The sequence below is a fragment of the Apium graveolens genome, chromosome 9, assembly GCF_009905375.1.
Source record: "Apium graveolens cultivar Ventura chromosome 9, ASM990537v1, whole genome shotgun sequence".
Taxonomy (NCBI): domain Eukaryota; kingdom Viridiplantae; phylum Streptophyta; class Magnoliopsida; order Apiales; family Apiaceae; genus Apium; species Apium graveolens.
The window spans coordinates 84,111,663-84,134,323 of record NC_133655.1 but is presented as its reverse complement, the minus strand read 5'-3'; positions in this window follow the sequence as shown (position 1 = coordinate 84,134,323).

Below are 22,661 nucleotides of genomic sequence, written 5' to 3'. Positions count from 1 at the left end.
TTGGGAATATCCTTTAGCCACCAACCTTGCCTTGTTTATGATGATTGTTCCATCAGAATCAGTCTTATTTCTAAAGACCCACTTTGTGCCTACAATTGACCTGTTCTTAGGTCTAGACACCAGCTTCCATACTTCATTTCTTTCGAACTCATCCAATTCTTCTTGCATAGCCATGACCCAATCTGCATCCTTAAGTACATCTTCTACTTTCTTTGGTTCTTCTTTTGAAAGTAGATTATGATATAAACAGTCATTCTAAGTTGCACTTCTTGTCTTTACACTATCATTAGGATTTCCAATGATCAGATCAGGAGTATGACCCTTAGTTCATTTTCTGGCACTGGGAAGTGTCCCTCTGGAGCTAGATGTTCCCCCTGAATTGTATGCCTCATCAAATGCATTTGAGGTTCCCCCCGAATCTGTTTTGTTATCTCCTGATGAAATATTGGGACTTGAATCATGTTCATCTGATGTTGAATCAACATTTGATTTTGAGAGATTAGATTGAGAAGAATCTTGAGATGATTCTTCAGTGTTAGTACCATCAGTTGACTCTTGCTGTTGCTCCCCCTTAACATGTGCATATTCGTTAGCACAGTGATTATATCAGAGTCTGGAGTAGTGTCAGGATTTGGATCGTCAGGATTCGACAGTTCATTAGAGTTTGATCCAGATTCCAACAAAGCACTTTAATTTGCAAATATTAAGCTTTTATGAGTGTCTTCTTCAAAACCACGAATCTTCTTATCATCAAAAGATACATTTATGGAGACTACTATAGTGTATGTTCTCAGATTGAACACTCTGTATGCTTTTGATGGTGAGTATCCAACAAAGATTCCTTCATCAGCCTTTGATTCAAACTTTCCAAGCTGATCAGTATGAGTTCTCAAAACAAAGTACTTACACCCAAATACATGAAGATGTTTGAGACTGGACTTCTTTTCTTTTAGCATTTGATAAGGAGTAACAACATGTCTGTTTATCAGAGTGATATTCTGAGTATAACATGTTTTGTTTACTGCTTCAGCCCAAAAGTAAGTGGGTAGTTTTACTTCTTCTACCAAGGTTCTGCCAGCTTCAATCAAGGTTATGTTCTTCCTCTCAACAACACCATTTTGCTGAGGTGTACCAGGAGATGAGAATTGTTGTTCTATGCCTTTGTACTTGCAGAATTCCTCCATTTTTGATTTCATGAATTCAGTGCCATTATCACTTCTCAGAATTTTCACTTTATGAGTGGATCCATTTTCAATTTGCCTTATGTGGTTCAGAAGAATTTCTGGAGTTTCATCCTACCTGTATAGAAAATAAACCCATGTATATCTAGTGAAATCATCAACAATTACAAGTGTGTACCTTTTCTTGTTGATGGATATTATGTTCACTGGTCCAAAGAGATCCAGATGTACCATGTGATATGGCTCAGAAATGGAAAAATCAGTTTGCTTTTGAAAGATACTCTTCTTTGTTTTGACTTTTGGCAAGCATCACAAAGACCATCGGATGAGTATAGCATGTTTGGAAATCCTCTTACAAGCTCCTTCTTGGTAAGTTCATTGATTGAATTAAAGTTGAGATGTGAGAGCTTCTTATGCCAGTTCCAGCTCTCATCTACCGATGCCTTAGATATAAGGCAAGTAGCTTCCTTTTCAAGACTTTTATGTAGCCTTGCTTCATAAAGTTACCATGTCTGTATCCTATCAAGACAGTTTTCTTTGACTTGTTATGAACAACTTCATAGTGTGAGTCATAAAATACAACATGATAATCTCTATCAGTCATTTGACTGATGCTTAGAAGATTATGCTTTAGTCAATCCACCAGAGCTACATTCTCTATTGCTACCTTTCCAATTACCAAGTTACCATATCCCAGAGTGTGTCCTACATTTCCATCTCCATAAGATACATTTGGGCCAGCCTTCTTCTCAAATTCTGACAACAGGGATTTATTTCCAGTCATATGTCCTGAACATCCACTATCCAAGACAAGTGAATTTTTCTTGTTACCCTGCAATCATAAGAATAATTAATTAGAAGAATTTTTAAGAACCCACACTTGTTGGGCCCTCTTTTTGGATAACTTAAGCCTTTGTGTGTCAGGAGTACTTTTGACAGTTTTTCCTTTGTCGGGATGTGTCTTGTCAGAAGCAGATTTAGTAAAACCAACAGAATTAAGCACACAAGCAACTTTATTAAACTTAGGAAAAGGTTCATAATAATTGTGATACAACTTGTGATAAGAACTACAAGTATAAATCGAATTCCAGCTACTACCACAATGAAAACAAGTATTTTGTGGTTTATAAAATACTGATCTACCCCTAACATCAGACTCAGGAATAGAAGTTTTTATTTTCTTATTCCTCCTGCAATCAATAGCAAGATGATTAGTATTTCCACAGTTAAAACAAGTTTTTCTAGGAGCATTGGGAACAACCTTGTAATTTGAATCCTTAGAAATACCTTGCTTACCATCCCTGTATCATTTAGGACTTTTTACTCGAGGTTTGACAGTAACCTCAGATAATTTCTTTTTCAATTGTCTTGCTGACAAAAGTCCTATGTTCTTTTCTTTCTTAACAGACTTAATGATTTCCTTGCTTTCCTTTCTTTGAGTTTTATTACTTAAGAGTTTTTCCTGTGATACTGATGTTGAACCCTTTTCAAAAGTGGATTTGGGTTCATCAGCTTCTGTAGAGATAAACTTAACAGGAGTTTTAAGGGTAATTTTATTTTCAGTGTCAACATCCTTAATTCCATCTTTATATCCTAGGCATTCTTTCCAGTTTTTCTTTGAGATTATCTCATGAACCTTTTTGCCTAAATCAGTCCAGGCTTTAAGGGTTTTTCTCTCATTTTCTAGATCATTTTCTAACATACTGTATCTATCCTCAAGAATCTTTACTGTATGTTTAGCTCTTTCACATTCTTTCTTTAAATCTATCTGGTTTATTAAGTCAGACTCTAACTGTTCATTCCTAGATTTCAAGATCTCAATTTCAGTTATAAGTCTATCATTTTCTAGAGTCTTATTCTTAAAATTTCCATGTAAAGATTTAAGAATAGATTTCAACTCAGATATATTTTCAGTATCAAAGGAGAAGAAAGGAGTTTGTACCTTAGACTCAGAGGAAGCAGGATCATCAAGACTAGCCATCAGTGTATAGTATGTGTCTTCATCTTCAGAATCAGAGGAGTCCATCCAATTCTTGCTTGAAGTGATCAGATCTTTGTTCTTCCCTTTATCATGCTTTATTTTCTTGCACTCTGAGGCAAAGTGACCAGGTTCATCACAGTTATAGCACTTGATCTTTGTCATGTCTACCTTCCCAGCTTTAGAGTCATTTCCATCTTTTCTCCCAGTTGACTTCTTTTCACCTCCAGTGAACTTCTTCCTGAAGCTTCTGTTGTTCTTAGACTTCCTGAATTGCATTCTCCTGAAGCCCTTAACCAGCAATGCGGCCATTTGCATGACATCAAAATCTATCATGTTCTCATCAGTTTCAGAATCAGTATCATCATCAGGATTTGATGATGAATCATCAGTATCTGATTCTGGCAAATTGTTCTTCTTTCGTACAGCTCCAACAGACTTTTCTTTTGAAGCTTTATCATTTACTTTCAAAGCAACATATTTCCCTTTGTTGCTTTTCCTCTCCCTCCTTTGATGAACCTCCAAATCATGAGTTCTCAACATGACATAGACTTCATCCAGAGTAATTACTTCCAGATCATACTGATGTCGTATGATTGAAGTCCAAGTCTCCCATTCTTCACTCAAAGCTCTCAAGAACTTAGTGTTTGAATCCTCTCGATCATACACCTTTCCCACCAAAGACTGATTGTTGAGCAGGGTCAGAAATCTGTCATAGATGTCAGTGAGACTTTCATCAGGCTTGGCCTCAAACTGTTCATATTCTTGAATCAGAACAGCCCTAATGTTCTTCTTGATGGCCATAGTTCCTTGACATTGAGTTTCAAGAGCATCCCAGATCTCTTTGGCGATCTTGTAGGCTATAACCCTGTTTGACATCACAGAATCGAGACTGCTATGCAAAATGTTTCTTACCTTTGCTTCTTTCAGTACAACTACTTTCTCTTCTGGTGTCCATTTAGTCTTCTCCTTCAGCTGATAATGTTCAGCAATAGTAGGAGTTGCAGGCACCAGTTTTGTTGGCATGAAGGGTCCATCATTGATTACATCGAGATAATCTGGATATGTAGCTTCCAGGTGCATGAGAATCTTCACCTTCCATGTTGGATATTCAGTCTTTTTTAGAATGGGAATTTTAATGCTTTCATACTTGTTCAGAGACATGTTTAGATCGTTTTTGATTGAAAATTTATCAGTGAGCTCTGATACCAATTGTTGCCCAGTGAAGATACAATTGTTTAAAGGGGTTGGATACAATTGTATAAATGTTTCGAACAAGTAATAAAATATAACAGCTTTTTATATTTCTGATAAAAACTGTTACAAAATCCTCTCAAGAAATACTGATGTTCTTGAGAGCTGCTAGGTCGAATGATACTCGAGATCGATACACTAAGTGATGACCTAAACTGTGTTTATATACTACACAGCTACAACAAATCAATCTAAGATATGTATTATCAAAAGCTAACTGAAACTGATACATATCTTTAACTGAATAGATAAAGTCCTATAACTCAGACGTAAAAGATATTTGCTCCACATTACAAGGAACATAACAAATCTTTTAAGCAGACTGGCTTCAAATACTGATGACATCCAAATGCTGATGATGTATCAAATCCTGACGATACATCAGATACTGATGCCACCCGAATAGCCAGTTCCTGAGCTTCTTCCGATCATTGAGAATTTAATATGCAACAGACCTCCCTTTCTTCCTAGAGAGGTCAAGAAATTTCTGTTAAGAAATAGACCTACTTCTACATAATGCCTGCAAATCCTGATGTTGGCACCTCTGTCACAGTTCCTGATGCTGAGAATCAAGAAACCACCCATTTTGTTTCTAACCCAAGCATTCTTTCTTCCAAACAGCAAACACACCCAACTTCTAAATTAGCCTCCTCTGCTGTCTCTCAAAAGACATCAGTTGTAACAAAGAAAAGGTTGTTTAAGAAATTTGTCACATCTGGACAGAAAGCTAAACAAGTCTCACTGAGTGAGAGTGATAAGAAAAAAGACTACTTTCCAGTCAGGAAAAGAAGACTGATCATACATGATGATTCTGACTCAGATGATCAGATGTCAATAGGGTCTTTGTCAAAAATCAAGAAATCCATTGATCAACATCCTGATGACTCTGTAGACACTACTGGAACCAAGGAGCCAACTACTGATGCTAGTGCTCTGCTCGACAAGCTTCCAGTAATTAAAGCAAATGCTAAACTCAAGACAACTGCAAAGAGCCAGTTGAAAAGAAAAAGTGAAGAAGTAGTTAGATACATCAGAAAGAAGAAGAAAACTCAGCCTCTTGCCAAGGATGTCAATACACAAGAGCCTAAGTCTCAAAGGGATTTAGCAATTGCAACACATCCAGTCACACAAGAACCATCTTCTCAAAGGGAAGATGCAGACACCGAGGCTGCACAAATCATTGTTAATATTGCTCAGAGTGATCTTCTTGTTGACTCTGTTCAACTACTATAGGAAAAACAAACTCATCAGGAAATACTGTCAAAGGTGGATGCAATCATAAATGATCCTATTTTTTAGAAGAGCACACAAGAACCTTCACCAAGCATTGCTGAAGCAGCTCACATTTCTCAGACTCCACAAGAACCATCAGTTCAAAGTAATGATGTTGGTCTCTCACCTTCTCCTGACATATCAAATCCTGATGTTACAACAGCTCCTACTCAGATTCATCCTTCAACTAAACTAGCTACTATTGATGATCCCTTACTGATTGCTAGTTTGTAAAAGCATCCTGATGTGTTGTTTGTTCCTCCATTATCCTCACTTTCACTTGAGGACTCACCTTCAGGTATTGCTAACTTCCTCAGATATTCTCATGTTTGTATGATTATAAATAGTCTCTTCTTTGAGGTTACCTCTATTTATATGATAAGCATATAACTCTTCTCAACCATCTCTTATTTCTTTGCTAAATGTGTGATTGAGCCTTTCTGTGAGACTGTGTGAAATATCATAGAAAAAAATTGAGTGGCAGTCTCCTGTACTGGCAAAATGAGAGGTAGCTTTGAGACAAGAATCTTATAAGTTTTTTTTACTTATAAAGTTTCTTCTGTGAGAACAATATTACTCGTAAAAGTAATATAGTGTATGAGAAGTGATGAGATCACTTGAAAAGAACAGAGAGATTTAGATGTTACCTTGTTTCTGTTTCAGGATCTCATCAGCCACAGGCATCTCTTGCAAAGGATTTGGCTAAAGGCAAGGCGATTCTTCCTGATTCTGTAAATTCTTCTGATGGGTTGTCTGATTCTGATAATGAAAGTGATGCGGATGATTCTAACACAGCTCAACTTAAGACTACAATTGATGCATCTAAGAAGTCCAATGTTGGTTCTTCTTCGCAATTCAATGAAAATCCTTCTTATTACAATGCTGATGCTGAGCATTTTTGACAGACAAAATGGGATTATAAATGGAAACTTGCAAATACTTCTATCTCATCTGCTGTTGGCCTGCAACATATTCATCGTGCCTATGATGAAATTCAAACTCCTGATCTGAAGTTGCATCTTAAGGACTCCACTATTTCTGTTAAAGGAATTCACTCTGACCTTGATGAAATGAAGAAGTCTCATGCTGCTGTCAAGGAGAAAATTGATGGATTTTTGCTTCACACACCTACCTCAGCTGAATTCAAAAGTGTGAAAAATACTATCATAGATGTTGTTAAATCTCAACACAGCATGGCCTCTAGACTTTCCTCCTTAAAAGATAAGGTCTCTTCTATAGGTGACAAACTAGATGCTCTCTTTTCTCTTCTTTCAAATACTGATGCCAAAAAGGGGGAGAAGATAGTTGCTACAAAATGTACACCAGATTCTATTCAGACAAAGGATAAAGATATTGATGATGATGGTGATAAGAATAAGAATCCAGTTATAGATTTTCAAATTGCTTCTACTGCTCAACAACCTCAACATTCCAAGAAGACTGGTTCTTCAGGACAAAGAAAGTCTATTGGTGCTCATAAAGCCAAGCACAAGACTACTGTTGGTGCTCCTGAGGATGATGATGTTACAATCTCTAATTTAGCAGATGTTAAAGGATTATTCTTTCCTTACAGACATAAGGAAATATGTGAAGAGATCGTCTTGTACTACAAAGACAAGAGGTTTGAGCAAAAGAATGCCAAGAATGCTCTTGGGTATATAACTGAGGAATTTCCTGATCTAGCACCTGAAGAAGCAGTTATGCAACGAAAGGAGTGAATGGCTCAAATTAAAGCTGAAGCTAACACTTTTAAAGGAAGAGGAAAAAGAGGTGGGAGATCTACAAGAGCTAGAGGAAGAGGAAGAGGAGGAAGAACTTCTAAATCAAGTCAAGTGACTGCATTTGACTCTATTTTTCTGAATTTTCTATCCAGAGAAGGTTATGTTCCTGTACAAGGACATGAAGGAGATGAAAAAGTTCAGATGCCATAAGAGTTAATTATACATAGAAAGAAAAGATCATCCACTAACATTGATCAAGCTGATATAGCAAATCAGAATGTAACTCCTGATGTAGACACAAATCCTGAGGTAAAAGCAGATCATGATGCTATGAAGCTGATAACTGATTTTGACTCTGATGAAAAAGTGATTGAAGCATTAAATGATTCAGCCCTTACTACAGTAGTCACTCCTCATATTTCAGAGGTTGATAAAAAAGAAAAGATTGATAGAAGGAAAGTTGATCAAGCATGCAAAGAATATTTAGAGAGAGTTTTAAAATCAAAGAGAGAGCTATGGCATTAAGCGAAAGGGAAGATTCATGATCTGTCTACAAGTTATGCTCCTTTCAGCAAGAAGGATAGAAGATGGAAAGACATTGATACATTCGATTATCCTAAAGGGTTCAAGCATGTTGAATTTGTGTCAGCGGGGTTAAGAGATTCTATTTCAGAACAGGAAGATGTTGATAAGTCCATCAAGAAACCTTATTGGGTGGAATACAATGAAAAACTGAAACTTGTCAAATCTTGAACCAGAGGAGGCATTGGTCATTCTGATATGGAGATTCTAAGATCTGATCTGCTGGATATAAATACTTTGACTGAGAATCTTGGTGAAAGAATTTCTCCTTCACATCTTGAGAAAGTTGAAGCTGTGAAGATTGTTTATAGAAAGATAATTGATAATGATGTCAGAGAATAGATTCTGTACTTTTTCAGGGATGGTAAAGTAAAGAGCTTTACCTTACAGCAACTCTTAATGAAGACTGTGACAGAAATGAAATACATTCACTATCTACTTAGAGTTGAGAACAGTGTCACCAGAAATTGGTCTTCTATGATACTTGAAGTCATCAGAAGAAGAGTCATGACAAAAGATGATAAATACAATGGTGATTATGTTCCTGAGTACAGAACTAATACTGGTCAAGAAATGAAGATGAAAAAGGGAGCTGTAGTGCTACAAGTTTTTCTCAACAGTCCTCAGTTATCCTTCAGTTCTGATCATGAAGATGGCAGTTTAAGCTTCATATTGATTGGTGATCTTGAGATAAACAAAAGCTCAATTTCTAAGTTGAGATTAGCCATCTATCAGCTTGGAGAAGACACTGAAGAGAAGAGAGAGTTGAAGAAAAAGCTTGTCAAAGTCCTACGAGACAAGGAGGAAGAAAGATTGAAAAAACTTTATGGAAACAACTGTCAGTTATCTGAAGATACTGAAGTAAGCTTTACTCCTTGTATATTTTGTAGATTGGTTTTGGTATCACTGAGATTGGAATTTGTGCTTCATTACATTAAGCATAAATTTGGGGAGATTGTTACATATTGAATTCTCAATGATCAGAAGAAGCTCAGGATCTGGCTATTTAGTGTCATCAGTATTTGATGTATCATCAGGATTTGACACATCATCAGCATTTGGATGTCATCAGTATTTGGAGACAGTCAGCTTAGAAGATTTGTTATGTTCCTTGTATTGTGGAGTAGATATCTTTTACGTCTGAGTTATAGGACTTTATATATTCAGTTAATGATATGTATCAGTTTTACTTAGCTTTTGATAATGCATATCTTAGATTGATTTGTTGTAGTTGTGTAGTATATAAACACAGTTTAGGTCATCACTTAGGGTATCGATCTCGAGTATCATTCGACCTAGCAGCTCTCAAGACCATCAGTATTTCTTGAGAGAGTTTTGTAACAGTTTTTATTAGATAGATAAAAAGCTGTTAAATTTTATTACTTGTTCGAAACATTTATACAATTGTATCCAACCCCCCTTAAACAATTGTATCTTCACTGGGCAACAGTATCACATATTTCATATAACATATAACTCAGTTCGTCAAAACATTCGACTCGGTATGTTAAAAACTGAAATCGAGTCAAAATACAATTTTACGATAATTACACAACTTAGAAACATTTACAAAATTAAGCGACCTTTCAAAACAAAAGATTTTATGTCTCGAACGTATTTTTAATGGAAGCAGAATATTTTTCTAAGTCTAGACGCGTTCGTTTTGTATTAAACGGATGAACTGTCTATTTAATACGAATTTTTGAACATATTTTGGAATTAAAACGAGTCTCTGAATCATTTTATAATTAATTAATAGAGTTTGAACACCCGAATCTGAATTTAAAATAATTTAATAATAATTATCGAGCCTTGATAATAATTTAAAATAATATTTTAATGCTCGAAACTATTTTTCAGAATTTTTAAATCAAAATAAATAATTAAATCTAATTAAATAATCAATGAAAATTAATTAATAACTAATTAAATTAATTAATCAATTAATATTAAAATTAACTGACTAATTAAATAATTAGTTATCAACTAAAATTAATTAATTAAAGAATTAAGATTTATTTTTGAATTAAAATAATTAAAAAACAATTTTCTGAAAATTAATATAAACAGAATATCGTTTTTATAATTTTTTTAACCAGAAATCCATTTTTTATAAGTTTTTAAAACAATAGTACAAGTTTTGCAGACTTTGGAAACGAGGGGGTGCAAACGGTAATTTTACCGTCTTCCCCGTCGTTCCGCTGTCACAGCCGGCCAGTCGCCATTAACGGCGATTGGAGCTTTTCGACCAGCTCGAAAACAACCCAAAAACGAGCCAAAACATCAGCAAATGTTCTACTCCATCCCAGAAACACAATTATGCAAACATAATCACCAACAAATTAACGAATTGGCCGGAAAAATAACTGGAAAAACTCACCGTTGGTTCAGTCGAATTTTACGACGAATCCCTTTTCGTTATCGTTCGTTCAATTCGTCAATACCAATTAATTCCCTGTTCTACGATCTATCCATTCATGCAATCAATTTCAACAGATAACCCTTAACAAAGAAATGCCGAAAATCAATTGAAAACATTCATAGTTCATATAAACCCTAATTCACAGATTCGAAGATCAAACTCAATTTTCTATATGATGTGAAGCTCGAAATCCAACATATGATATACCAAAATGATCAGAATAAAATTATCTACAAGATGCAATCATCAAAACACATAAACAACTTCAAAATCAAAAAAGCCCCAATTTATTCATAATTAAATTCGAATTTAATAAATTAAATAGGAAAATAACCTTGATTTCTGCACTGAAATTGATGGTGGATTTTGAAAGAAATTTTCGTGGGCTTTGATTCGGTATATGGCACGCTCGATTCCGAGCTCGATAATGCTTTCATTTTTGGGTTTGATTCTCAAGAACGCAATGATTTTAGGGGGTTTTCTCTGTAATTTCTATGTTTTTACTGATCGGTTATGATTATACGAATAAAATGATATAAGAAATAGGTTATTTATATTTATGGAATATTAATACCCGTTGGATCGTACTGGATCGAAAAATAAGTTAATTAACCGCTAAGTAACTTCAAAAATGATCCGATTTGATAGCTGTATTGGATAATTATCACAACCGAGCTTCTTATAAAACACGATATACGAAAATAATATAATAATATCTCGTCTCTTGAGAATACGGGTTTTATTGATTTATCGAAATTATTATCCTATCAAAAATTTTGCGTCGGGACGTGTACGGGTCAAACTGTAATCCGGATCGAAAAAGTCAAAATACGGAAAATATCCTGAATAATCAGATTAGGTTAGGAAGAAGTTTTTCGAAGAGTTTCGGGTGGTAAAAACGTAAAAAGGTTGAAGTTGGATGATTACCGGTTTAATAAAACAGTTTTGAAAATATTTAGAAAAGAATTAATAAATTCATAAATCATTATAAAATCATATAACAGTTCGAAAATTATCAGGAAAATACCATAATTATCTATACTTTATTCTGGATATAATAAAATTGACATACTCACATTTTATAATATATAAATATCCAAATATTATTGTCAATCATCAGATAATTCACCGAAAAATCACATAATAATCACATAATAATTATTTATTGATAAAAATAATCACACGTTATGCCCCGGATATTACAGGTATTTTCAAAACGGAAATCATCTGACTCAGAAAGATTTGTAAAATTAGCGACCTTTTGATATAAAAGAATTTACGTCTCGAAATTATTTTAAATGAAAACAGAATAATTTTTTGAGTCTAGACACGTTTGTTTCATTTAGAACGGACAAACGGTCAATTTAATATCAATAAAATATGAATAATTCAATTAATAATAATATTAATTGATCATTCGATAACAGTAAATATTTTTTAAAGCTCAAAATAATTTAATTTTTTAAAAGTTTATTTAACTCAATTATGATTAAATATATTTCATTTAATCATTTATTAATAAAATTAATTGATTAAAATAATTTAATCAACTAATTAAATTATTTAAATGATTAACTAAAATAAACTAAAAATAACTAAATAAAATTCAAATAAAGGAATTTGTTTTCTAGATTTAAAAGAAATTGGTTAATTATTAAAAATAATTAACTGAATAAATTTTTGAATTAAAAAGAGGAGTTTAGAATTTTTTTTAAAATCTTTAAACTTGAAATACAAAAGAGGGGTTGGGTGGATCACATTCATGTGAAACCGGTCAACAATCGGGTCAGCAATCAGGTCACGAAGAACATAGACCTGCCGGATTTTTGCAGATTCCGATGAAGGTTCAATTTTTCGGCCAAGCCCCGATGTTGCCTAAAACGACTCAGTTTGAAACGGATTTCAGTTAAAAATCGTTCAATACGATCCTAACAACTCAGATATTCAAAAATCAACAATAACCACGTATTACAACATCGATTCCGGCCAACGAAGCAAAAATCGACAATGCCGACCAACTCCAACGTCGGCCCAAAACTCACCAATAACAACGATTTATAGCTTAAAACAAACTTGATAACTATACAAAGTTATTGCATAAATCATAATTAACAATCAATCAACCATTAGTCCAGAAAATCAATTTGAAGCTCGCGATGGAACCCCATATGTCGACCTATATAACTTCGAATACAAACATACATAAAACTCGTATAAATAGACTCAATTCAACGTATGAAACGCAGTTATACCCTTGAATTCAATCAACAACAATCACCATTGATTAAAAACCCAAAATTGACGAGTATAATTGAAATCGAAAAGGATAGATTTGATACTCTTTTCATGAAATTGATGGTAGAACAAGATAGATCAAGATGCAAGATTCGATTCGGTTACTTGAGCTTCAAAAACAAACGATTTTATCACCTCCAACGATTAAATTAATCACCGAGAACGGAAACCATAATTTCTGAAACTTGTTTATAATTATGTGAGACTTTAGGAAATTATAATTAATAAAATATCTAATTTAGCTATTTATAATTACTGAAATTTTGTACCCCTAAAATCAATTAAGGGTGTTGTGTTCCCATAATTAAAATAATTAGCCCAAAAATCAATTTTATGGGGAACAATTTGAAAAATATTATTTTTGATTAAATAAATTATATGTCAAAATTCCTCAAAAATTATGAATGTTTAAAAAATGCAAAAATAACGGATCTTTGAAATACCCGTGATTTTATAAAAATTAAAACATGTATTTTGAGGGCTTTGACGTCCTGTGTAGGGGCCCGGTTCAATAATCTTTTATAAAATGAAATATTTTTTAAAATAATAATAAATCCCGAAAATAAATATTAAACATGCTAGAATACGTAACATGTTACAAAAAGGATAACACGTAATACCGATGACGATACTTTAAATTACGTTTTTGAAATTCAGAAAAATGAAAATGCACCAAATTGGAATTAAAAAAAATATATTTATTTATCAAACACTTAATTGCAGTCACAAAAATTTTCGAGTATTATATAAGATATGAATCCAAAGGGATTAGGTTGCCTTTAATGTTTGCCTATATATACAACGCACCAATTATCATTTCTCAAATAAGTTTGTAATCTCATTTATATTTACATTAACTAATGTTGTGAAGAGACAGGAGATGTGTTTTTGTGGTGTGGAACCTTAGATATCTAATATATGGATCGGTGAATACACCGATAGGCGTTGGGAGCGATGTGTGAGCCGGACATGTGCTTATTTTGTTTGGATCGATGAGCCGCTAACATGACGTGCTTTAGAAGCTGTTCACCAGCTTTACAAGGAGATGGACATGAAACACTATGACATGAAGATGAAATTGTGGGCCTATTATCAGAAGAAGTTGGTAGCGATTCGTGCTCATATGGTGGAGAAGGCGCGGGAGGTGGAAACCACTATCAACGACGCTCGAATGTGATAAATTCGAAGGTGTGATTTTCCCTAGTTATTTTCAAGCTCGAAGCTGTATTTTCAAGTATTATTGCTTTGAAGTTGTTGTATTTTCTATTTTCCTTTCGTTATCCAATATTTTTCAAGACTGTAATGTGTTATTATCCAAATCGATTGTCTATAAAACAACATTATCATATATGGCGTCCCTAACTTGAGAAACAAAAAAATATCATGATATACCATTTTTGCTAATCTGAACTTAACTATTCTATATTTGCTAATTTATGTTTGTTCCATACCAGAAAAAAATGGAGTATAATTATATGTACTACGTCATTCTATATAATTGTAATTTCAAATTTAGTATGCTCAATATCTGAAAAATATTTTTTTTTCAATTTACTGGACCATTTTCGAGCTTATATACCATTTACTTGTGTTTTCAACATATCATTTTCGGGTGGTTAAAAACCATTTATCTATATATTTTTTTTCTCAAATTTCCCTTTTTTGTCAAAGTATCGTAGAAATACTACTATATAAAATCATAAAATTTAAAATATGGAGTAAATAGCAATTTAAAAAAAAATTAAAAATCAATATTTCTTGTACTTGTTCACATTTCCTTTTAAGAAACCATTTTCAGGGGTCAAAAACTATATTTTCATAAAAAAATTCTTATTTTTTTCCCAAAATCTACAAGTATTATACTTTTACTATGACAAAAAAATTATATTTAATAATACATTTTTTTCATCCTCTCAAAAATCTTATTAGAACATAAATTTTACAAAATTCTCGTTTTACTACGGTAACAGGGGAGGAAAAAAGAAAAAATAAAAAAATGCTCACTACGCCACTTCAATTAGCCTCAAATTATTCCACTAAGGTCCCATTTATTTAGCCATGAATACTCATGAATGATTCCTTATATGACCGAATCATACATTCAGTTTATTTGTTTAAAAATTTTATACATCTGAAAGATCCATATGCCACTTAATTTTCCCATTTTCCAAATGGGTAAATTTTTTTACTTATAACCCATATTAAGTATAAAATTACTAGATCCATGGATATATCCACAAAATTTACCCAATGGGTAAATAAATTTACCCATGACCCATATTAAGTATAAAATCTATATATCCATGGATATATCCATATAAGTTTACCCATTTTTTTACCCATCACAACACTAAACATGGAAATTTTTTGAATTTTAAAATTTAAACATCTTATCTAAGGAAAGATTTGCATGATTTTCTCACATCTGTTACAACACTAATTCAATGATAATTATTGGTTTCCTTATTTTCTCTCATTCTTTGCAAGCATGACCTAATTTTTTCATAAAATTCTTGATGAAAATTTGATGTGTATCATGTTCGTCATACAAGTTTACAAAATATGTTGTTCATCTGTTAAAACCAGGTTCATGATTTACTGAATATATCCGGATGGATTCTCGAGGAACAAGTACATCAGGTATTCATCTCATTTGTCAGTTTACTTATAATAACGTCATTTTGCAAATATCTGATTTGATCATGATTTTCTTATAGGTTCAAAATGACGTGTTCGTGGACGCAATGTTGAAAATGTGTTTAAAAATCCATCAGAACCAGAGAATCAAGGTAGTGTACACTTTAATTCCATTTCTGATTCATTTATTGAAAGTGATAATGATGTTCATGTATTAATTCAGTTGTCCAACGTCGTACGCGTGGGAAGAATGTGGACAAGAATCTCATAAATTCAGTGAACATATATGATACACGTAAGCTTTCTCTAAAGAATTTCATATTGGTTGATGTGTATATATGTTTGACAGACCATGTTATGTAACATACCATGTATCTTCTCCGACTAAGCATATGAGTAATGATAATGTACATTGTTATACATATATTTGATATGCTTATGTTAATAAAACAGGTCATTCTGTAAGAACTTCGTTATCAATTATTAATCAAAGCGTGACACCAGAACAGGGTATTGGTCTCATTGTTTATCCGCCTGATTGTTTTTATACATGGATTGATAAATGTTTCCTGAAGTTTCTATTAACATTCAGGAATAAGACAGCTTTCGAAAGGTGTGTTTCATAGTGGAGTTGCGGCAAATCTGGAAAGCAATAAAATTACATCAGATTACATCAATGGTATCATTTTTCATCCATTCTGATTGTTATTATACAGTTTTTGTAATGATGTCTTCAGTTTGCATATATGTGTCGTGTTGCTGTTAATAATAAAATAGGTCATTCTATAACAATTCCGCAATCAATGATTGATCAAAGCGTGACACCAAAATAAGGTATTTGTATCATTGTTTATCCATCTGATTCTTTTTATACGTGCATTTATAATTGTGACTTGAAGTTTCTATTAACTCAGGAATAAGACAGTTTTCGAAAGGTGTTTCGCATAACGGTGTTGCAGCAAATCCGGAAAGCAATAGAATGACATCAGAGTACAATAATGGTATCATTCTTTATCCATTCTGATTGGTATTATACATTTTTTGCAATTTTGTCTTCGATCATTTATTATATATCTTGTGTTGCTGTTAATAATTTAGGCCTAATATATTGTTAAGATCATCAATAGATAAAATAAGGATGGATTTTACCCATTACTACTAATTAACAACTTCATGCAGGTACTGTTTCATCTCAGTTTACACGTTTAAAACAGCAGCCACAAAGTATTCTAAAGAGTCCTTTTTCAATATTTGATGAAAATATATCTCCTAATATTTCAACAGCCTCAAAATCATGTTAATTTTAAAATAGTTTGATCAACATCTTATTCCAGCCTATTAGGAGATGTTGGTCATGTTTCATGCTTCCATTTATTTTCCATCTTCTTTGTAGTGCAAAAAGTAAGAATTCGTTCAAAGAATTTGAACAAACAAGATCTCGGTGTTTTTCGTAACACCTTAGCAGATGGAGAAAGCAATAGAATGACACCAAAGCACAATAATGGTATCATTCTTACTCCATTCTGAGATGTATCATACCTTTTTATAATTGTGCCATCAATTTGCCTATATCTGTTAAGTTTCAGTTAATAATATAGGTCATCCAATGAGAACTCCTCTATCAAGAACTGATGAACGTGTGCCGCCTAGTATATCGTTAAGATCGTCAAGAGGTAAAATTTAGTTGGATTTATTTCACGATTACTATTTTTAACATATAATTGCCAGAATTTATAGCGGAGACATGCTTCATGTAGTATTTCATCTCATAATTCACGGTTAACACAGCAGACGCAAAGTGTTCTGCAGACCTCTCTTGCAGAAAATCTTGAAAGCCACATAATTTGTTCAGAAAAACCTAATGGTATAATTCTTGATATATCTCATTTTTCTGATACATCTGTTATAAAATTGCTTTTGAAATTGTGGATTTTGTGGGAATAGTTGTAGCAATGAACAATAGATCTATGATGCAGCCTGTTGTGGTAAAAAAATCACAATCGTGTCTGCCGAGTCCTCTATCAAGGTTTAATCAAAATATATCTCCTAATATTCCATCAAATTCAAAATCAGGTTAATTTTCATTACTTTCATTAACTTCTTATTCCAGTCTATGCATGAGTGTTTATCAGCGCAAATGCTAAAATATATTTCCCATCTTCTATGTAGTGCATAAAGTTAGGATTCGTCCAACGAATTTCAACAAAGAAAATCTCGGTGTATTTCGTAGCACCTTACCAGATTTGAGAAAAAATATCCGGACAATGTACGTCATCGCCTAACATTCAGTTTTCTTCTACAACTAATACACAATCATCGGGTAATTTTTTAAACAATAAAATGCAATTTTGGATGTATCAGTGGATTACGAAATTATGTCAAATTCTAAAAATTTCAGTATTCTGAAAAATATTTTTTTCAGGAATGTATTCCTCTTCTCAAACAGCTGAACAAAGTAAAAACCAATTTCAACGCATAATATCTCCAAACGTTCATGTCAAAGGTATCAAATTTTGTGGCTTATTCCTGAATTACAAAACTCTGAAGGATTATTTAAACAATGTGTCATGTTTAATACTCTGCATCTACTAATGTATATCATGCAGAACATAATAGTAAAAATGCAGAAATTCATAATATTAACAGCAGTGGAAACAGTTCTCTCATATTCTCAATTCCTGAATCTTGTGTGACAACCGTTCATAAACAAAAAGTGTCAAAAAGAAAATTATTACTGACAGTGAAGAAGAACAGAATCATTCAAAAAAGTTTTGTGGAAAACTATCACCAGGTCCTTCGTCGTTCAATACAGCAAATGTAAAGAGTACATTTGAAAAAGGTGAAAGTTCTAGGAAAAAAAATTAATGAATGAGTTCAACGATGTTGATGACAATGTTACCATCGACAGTGATACAACATATGGAGGTATTAATTATTTGTTTTCGAATTATTTGTTTAATTCTGCAGGACATTAATAATTGTTTTACTGTTTGAAGCATCACATACTTTTGCTCAATGATGATTTTTAAAAATTTGCATTTTTTACGACAGACATGGCAAGTGATATTGAGGATATTGATGAAGAATATTTGAGCAATAATCAATCTATGTGGGACGGATACTTGGATCTTGGAGCTCCTGATAAAATCTGTTCAATGTGTGATGCTGTCATGTGAATCACGAAAAAAACAATAAGATTTCTCCTAATAAGCCACCAACATTTTCTCTTTGTTGTAAAAATGGTCAAGTCGTACTGGATAAGGAAAAACAGCCTCCTGAACCTCTGGCTACTCTCCTTACTGGTGGTGTTCATTTTAAGCATTTCAAACAAAACATAAGGTTTTACAACTGCATATTTGCCATGAGTTCTACTGGAGGAAAGATTGACCATTCAATAAACAGAGGTGGTGCGCCAAATCAACAACAGGATCAATGCAGTTAATGGTGGCAGGGATGCTGTTACTGAAGAAATTGTACAATCTTTATTGCATATGTTGGATGAGCATAACAGGTTGGTTAAAGGTTTTCGTATGGCTCGCGAAAGGTTTAGGCAAAATGCAGTAGATGAGTTTAAATTGGTTCTGATTTCATCGAGTTCAGCAAGTGGCCGACCAAATCATATTGCTTCATCAAATGAGGTAGCAGAATTGATTGTTACTTATGCAAAAGGCTGTCGAGATACTGTCATTGATTCTAGAATTGATGGATTACAGAGGATTTTTGAGACCGATCCACGCTTCATGCAACTTCAATATCCATTACTTTTCCCTCACGGAGATATTGGATATTACCGTGAGATCCCATTAAATAGACATGTGAAGCATTCTAAGAGAGACGTAGAAGTTACCGAATCTGGAGATCCTGACGAAAAAGGTGCTAGAGAGTATATTACAATGAGAGAGTTTTATAATTATAAACTAATGATACGTCTTTCAGAAGGTACAAATTTGTTATTTAACAGAAGTATAATTTCATATTCAGCTATTCAACTTTGTGATAATTAGTTATATTCGATTCATTTATACCTTTTACTGTAACAGGTTTGACACCACATCTTGGAGGTCATTTATGGCAGCAATATGTTGTGGATGCTTTCACCGCAATTGAGCAGTACAGATTGGACTGGATTAGAGACCATCAAACTACTATAAGATCTGATCTCTATTATAATATCAGAGATGCAATGCAAAAGGGAGATAGAAATCCATCCAATATTGGTAAAGCAATCATTCTTCCCGCTTCATTCACCGGAAGTAAGCGCTATATGACTTAGTATTTTAAAGACTCATTAGCAATATGTTAAACTTTAGGACATCCTTCACTGTTCCTTACTATGACCACTAATACAAAATGGCACGAAATTCAGCGTATGTTAAAACATATGCCAGGTGTTGATGTTGTTGATGCACCTGATGTTGTAGTCAGAGTCTTTAAAATGAAGGTTGATCAACTTATGGATATGATTAAAAATAATAATTGTTTTGGCAGATGTATAGGAGGTATGATTTTCGCTAATTTTTTTTATACTCACACAATTATTCCTAAATTGTTCTATCAAAATGCACTTTTAGTATATATTTTGCCTGGTATTAACCATTTTTCTACAATATTTCCATAGTGATGCATGTAATTGAATTTTAGAAGCGTGGATTGCCTCACGCTCATATATTAATTTGGTTGCACCCCAACGATAGACCTAAAACAACTGAGCAAATTGATAAAATGGTATCAGCTGAAATTCCCGATCCAGAAATTGATCCAGTTAGATATAATGTCGTGAGAAATTATATGATCCACGAACCATGTGGTTCTGATTATACTAAATCTCCATGCATGGTCAAAGGCAACTGTATAAAGCATTTTCCTAAGCGGTATTTTCATTAAGATCCTTAAATTATAAATACTTTACTTTTTCAATACCTCCAGTTTTATTACCAGATTTTTTATAATTTTAAATATGTTTTGTTACAGGTATAATTCTCATACATTTTTTGATGAGTGTGGATTCCCCATATATAAAAGAAGGAGGACTGGAATTACCATTAATAAGAAGGGGTCAATCTTCATAATCGCTTTGTTGTCCCATTCAATCGCGATCTTTTGGTGCATTTTCAATGTCACATGAATCTGGAGATTTGCAATAATTCAAGATCATTAAAGTACCTTTTCAAATAATGTCTAAAGGGTCATGACACGGCAACAATGTGCTTGAGGAAAACACGTACAGGTACTTCTGCAACATTCCCAAAAAAAGCACCACAAGGTCCGATTGATGAGGTAAAACATTATTTGGATGGGAGATATGTTTGCGCGTCAGAAGCATCTTGGAGGATATTTGTTTTTCACATTCATTCCTGTTGGCCATCGGTAGAGAGGTTACTGATACATTTACTAGGAGAGAAGCATGTTTCGTTTAAGGCTGGAGATGTCTTGGAGGATGTTTGCGACAAGACAATATATAAAAAACATGGTTTGATGCAAATCAGACTTTCCCAAATGCGAGAAATTATAGTTATTCTGAATTTCCAAATAAATTTACTTGGCATCCTCGACCTGGTATCTGGAAAGAAAGGAAAAGAGGAGATGTTATTGGGAGACTCTCTGAAGTGCATTCATCAATTGGTGAACTATTATATCTCCGCATGCTGTTACTTAGAAAGAAAGGTTCCGGGTCTTTTGAAGATCTTAAAACTGTTGATGGACACATCCATGAAATATTCAAGGAAGCATGTGCGGCCCTTGGTCTTCTACAAAATGATAACCAATGGCATGAAGCAATTGCCGAGAACTCCCATACATCATTTTTGTCAATATTTTGGCATATAGTCCTATTTAAGATCCACTTAGACTTTGGGAAGCTAATTGGCAATGTATGTCAGACGGTATTCTCATCATCAGGCAACATATGCTTAATGATCCTCATCTATACCTATCAGACGAAGATTTGAAAAATTATGCACTTGCAGGTTTATATCTCATTATCATAATACCTGAATAATTAAAGTAATTATATTTTAGATATTATATGTAGTATACTTTTAAACTAACATAACACTTCATATATATTTTTGCCCACAGAAATTGAAAAATTGTTTAATGACATCGGGAAGAGTTTGAAGGACTACGCGACAATGTCATTTCCAGGTGAAGTTTATTTTAGCAATGTTATTAACAGACTACTCTAAGAAGAAACTTCATATGATAAAGAAGAACTGAAAATTTTGCATGAAAAGAATCATGGAATGCTCAACCCTGAACAGAAGAACGTTTACGATTCTATCATACAAAATGTTTATAATAAGGTAGGTGGTATTTTCTTTGTATATGGAAGTGAAGGATGCGGCAAGACATTTCTGTGGTAGACATTATGTTGTCGCCTTCGTTTAGAAGGAAAGATTGTGCTTTATGTTGCCTTATGTGGAATAGCAGCCGTATTGTTGCCTGGTGGTAGAACTGCACATTCAAGATTTCATATTCCTTTGAAACTTGATCAGGACAGTACAGCCGGAATCAGACATGGAACCGATATTGCATAATTAATCCAACAAACTGATTTGATCATTTGGGATGAAGCGCCAATGCAACATCGTCATGCCTTTGAATCTGTTGACCGTTCTTTGAGGGATATAATGTCTGCTATTGACAAAAGAAGAGCAAAGAAGCCATTTGGTGGTATCACAGTAGTTTTTGGCGGAGATTATAGGCAGATTTTACCCGTAATTCCAAAGACATCCAGAGCTGAAGTAGTAGGTTCCACCCTCAATAAATCAAAGATTTGGGAATTTTTCCAAGTATTTTTACTTAAGCAAAATATGTGGCTTCATGCAGGAAATACATAAATGGAGAATAAGGTTATAGCGGATTTCAGTAAATGACAGCTTTTAGTTGGCGATGGTAAAGTTGAGAACTTTCGTCCTACTGCAGACACTGGTGAAATGCTAATAAAGATTCCAGATCAATATGTTGTTCATACCACGCAAAGTCCTATAGAAAGTCTTTTTGAAATTACTTACCCGGATTTTCTAAGAAACATGTCTTCACATTCTTATCTAAGATCAAGAGATATCCTAACACCAACTAATATTGTGGTGGACGACATCAATAACAGCATTCTTGAGAAAATTCCCAGAACTCTACACACATATCTTAGTCAGGATTCAATTGATGATGTTGGTGATGAAGATAATAAATTCAGATCAGCATTTCCAGTAGATTATTTGAACTCATTAAATATGCCTTGCATTCCTAAGCACGATTTAAACATCAAGGTTGGCATCGTTATCATGCTTATGAGAAATTTAAACCAAATTATGGGATTG